Genomic DNA, 4,330 nt, shown 5'->3' on the forward strand with positions numbered 1-4,330 from the left:
AGAGAGGCTCAGAGACGGAGGACGAGGACAATCCTGCTGGGGGGGGGGTGGGGGGGGGAACACAGGGATGTTTGTTTAAAGCAGCTTTAATAAACTGTAAAGTCTTAATTAATCCCCTCTGGAATATTTGTCCTTTGCATTCGTCCCAAAGACAAACTCAACGTTGTTGTTTGTTTAATCGCAGAGATTATTGTTGTTGTTGTTGTATAATATTAATGCAACAACTAACATACTGTGTGTCCCTGGTTTAGCTAGCTTCTATGTGTCTCAGCTTCTACGTGCCTTAGCTTCTACGTGTATTAGCTTCTACGTGTCTCAGCTTCTACGTGTCTCAGCTTCTACGTGTCTTAGCTTCTACGTGTCTCAGCTTCTACGTGTCTTAGCTTCTACGTGTCTCAGCTTCTACGTGTCTCAGCTTCTACGTGTCTCAGCTTCTATGTGTCTCAGCTTCTACGTGCCTCAGCTTCTACGTGTCTCAGCTTCTACGTGTCTTAGCTTCTATGTGTTTTAGCTTCTACGTGTCTTAGCTTCTATGTGTTTTAGCTTCTACGTGTAAATGAGACTTGTATTAAACTGCACCAGTATAAGACTTTAGGCGAGAGGAGGAATGTGGGAAAAACAAAGATCCAGGTAACTCTTGGTGAGTCATTGACGTTCAAATGATTTAAAACGGTGAAATATTCCTTTTAGAAGGAAATAATTGATAAAACTGAATTATATTTAATAAAAACATCAGAAGATCTTCTTCTCTCTTGTCTTGTTAGAGAGATATCCTGACTTTTAAAACTAGGATCAGTAAAAGATAGAGAAGTGAGACGGAATCGATGCTGTTCATGAGCCACAGGCAGAACTCTCCTCACGCCACGGGAGAATGATGGACACTCTGAACCCTGTCAGAGACATCTGAGAGACGGCGTCTGGGGAGGATGTGAGGACTCTTCCCACCCTCACGTCCTGTAACTTTCCCTCCTCTCGCTCTCACACTTCCTTTCAGAAAATCCTTGTCCTCCAGTCTGTAAGCGTGAGTACGAGTGACGTGACGTTACCATCATCATCATTATGTGTAGTAATCTGTAATGTTCCTTTATTCTATCTGCACTATTGGCTCCATGATACTAACTCGCTCAGCGTTTACAAATCTACTTCATCAGCTAATATGATGAAGCAACGGCAGATCAATGCCACATAGCTACGTTACAGCTAGCTGGCTAACCTTAGTTTAGCTCAGGTTACAGTTAGCTAGTAGTGCATCTCTCTGGGCTCGTATAAAGAAATCATTAGACTTTTATTTTGTGTTATCACATCATTTAATATTAACTAAAATCAATACGGTCAGTCAAGTCATCTGGCCAACTAACATATCCACTCAGATATTATGTTGCTAGTAATTACATTAGCGAACAAGCTAAGCTAAGGTTAGCCAGCTAGCTGTAACTTAGCTACACTGCATGGATCTATGGAGCATATAGATTGTATTTCAGAAATGCTGTGCTGCAGTCTGCTGAACTTAAATACTCATTCAAATTTCCTTCTTTCAGACGAAGTTAGAAAACTTTCCAGTCCTACAAGCGTTCCACTTTCTGATCATGTTACACCAGAATACTTCATAATTAATAAACACAGAAGACACTTCCTGTCGTCACACATTGTGTTCGTGTTATACTGCATAAAAGGTCAGGGCCAGAACATGAAGAAGAAACAACCTTGTACAGTAATTACATTCCTATAACACGCACGAGTCATTAACATATTAAACATATTAAACTGCAAACTCATGATTTTGAGTTAGGTAACATTCTGCTGCATTATCTTCCCTTTCTGCCCGATAATGACAAATATTTCAATATTTCAACGTTTAATTTGAGATAAGCTCATCCTTGTGGCAAGGCAATTAAAAAGGGTGAATGAAAATGAATGGTTTATCTTAACAAGGCATCGAGGGCGGCGGGAAAGTGAAGCCGCCGCCGCACATTATCACCGGAGGAGGAACAAAAGTCAGGGATTTGACATGGCGACAATAAAAGCTGAAGTTATTGCTCCACAGTGGAGATTCGGCTCCCGGCCATCAGCGTCTTTACACTTGATGAGGTCCTCTCTGCTATCGGCGGAGAGATAGCAGGTGTCAATGGAAACCAATTTAAGGCGTCCAGAGCAAAGCGAGTTATTAACCCGCCTGCCAAATAATTGTATCCTCCTCTCTCTCCCGTCTGTATTTCAGCAAGTGGAAGAGAGACACAGCCGAGCGGCTCAAACTGCACTTTAAGAAGAAGATTAGTCGTTTGACATTTTGCCTTTTTTAAACGCTGCAGCTAAAGACTGAGAAGCTTCCCGGAGGAGACACGAGTCCTTTGCACGTCATCGAGTCTCTGAGACCGAACACAGGTTTGTGTAAAGGTACTAACTCTGTGAAGTACATTCAAAGTATTATCAGAAAATATAGTTAAAGTACTTTAAATAAAAGTATTCATTGTGCAGTAAAATGTTCTTAAAGGGACAGAAACCCTGAAGATAATCCAGACTGAGCACCTGTACGAACTACTTTCTTTCTACAGAACTACACATGGAACTGAAGTGTGCATCATGGTGGGGGGGGGAGTAGAAAGAAAGTAGTTCCTACATGAAACAGGAAGTACCCATAATGATCCTTGTTCTTCTTGTTGAAGGAGCTTCTGACAGCTGAATATTAGTTTTCTCTGTTGACCTTATTATCCGTGTTAATGACGATCAGCTGTTTTCTGTGGGAACGTCAGACAACCTGCTGCTCGGGTGCCATGCTGTCTCATTACAACACAATTAGTCTCCGTCAGGCATCTGGAGACGACTCGGGGACAAATCACTGAACAAATCCCACTAATTATGTCCTGGAAGTCCCTTTACATGAATACGTCTACACACGAGGGCACGTAGAGCAGTCAGAGATGAGAAACACACACACACACACATTCAAGAAGAAGTGAAATGTTTCCTTTGAGAGTTTATTTAGAGACAAACTTCATCCATCTTGTACTTTAGATGTACAACCTGAAACCGCAGCAATTGTCAAATCACATTTTTGAGAAGCCAGAACAAACCTGCTTCAAATTAAATCAGCACGCGGCCTCATTTCATTCCACACGCTTCACTCTTTCAGTTCTCAACATTAACATTGACAGATTTTCTCGGCGTGCAATATCAAGCAAACCAACGCTGCACATTCCCCGAGAAAGTCTTTGGATCCACCAGAAAACCTCAGCGTCAGCCGACCCCATTTCATCCCCAACTCTTCCTGTTGTTATCAACATGAGTATTGGCAGATTCTCTCAGCAAGGCGCATCCAGTGTGTTGGCGGGCGCGGCCCCCTCATCCATTCTCCTATCCTCCCCGTGCACACATCATCTGTTTTGGGCTCCTGGGCTATACATCACTGTGGCGGGGCAGAGAAAAGCTCTTTAAGTTGCATAAACACAATGTCGCCCTGCACCCACCGGCTGCTGCTGATGGATGAGGACCGCACGCGGAGAAGAGATCGCTTCACACTTCACCTGGTCAGTGCTGATGGAGGCTCGAGGAGAGAAGTGCTCGTTACTACGTCCACAGAATATAACGGCTCCGTCTGACGTCAAAACATTGGCATTAAAATATTATATATAAATATTATTTTCCACTGAGTTAAATCTTGCAAATAAGCTCCTGCACACATTACGACGTTATGGTGCGAGACCTTCATACGCCTGAGGAAGGTCTCGCACCGAAACATAGTTTGAGCTACTCGTCCCTCTCACACAAAGTATTTTCTTGCTTTAAATCTTTTAACCTCTTAGAAGGTGGGTGAATTTACGCGAAAATACCTACAAACGACACCCATAGGAAACCAAACCATAGGAAGTGACGTATCTAACGAAAGAGGCGTACATTTCCTTTACGATGCGCGCGCCACCAGGACGCTGAGCTGTTCCAGGGTCAGTCTGTAACAAAAGAAGTGGGTGGGCACTTTCTTATCAAGTTGACACTCATTGGATCATGAAGGTTGTAAAAGACCCATCGAAGCTCCGATTGGCTCAAATGAAGTGTCACTCTAACGCTGAGAGCCTGCGCTAAAACCAGGACGTGTCTGAAGCATGATGAGCGCACAAGATATTAAGTTATGACTGTTTATGATCACACAATGTAAAACTCGATCAGCTGATTTCACAGATTGCAACAGCTGTTCATGGACTTTTATCGATGTGACGATGTTCACAGTGGATCTCTTTTTACCGGAAACGAACGTGTGGACCTCTGGCAAAGCCTTAGGAGCGTCTTTTTCAAAATATTGCTGAAAAGAGGATATTTATGAGGCTTTATAGGTAAG

The sequence above is a fragment of the Cottoperca gobio genome, chromosome 5 (genome assembly GCF_900634415.1).
Source record: "Cottoperca gobio chromosome 5, fCotGob3.1, whole genome shotgun sequence".
NCBI lineage: Eukaryota > Metazoa > Chordata > Actinopteri > Perciformes > Bovichtidae > Cottoperca > Cottoperca gobio.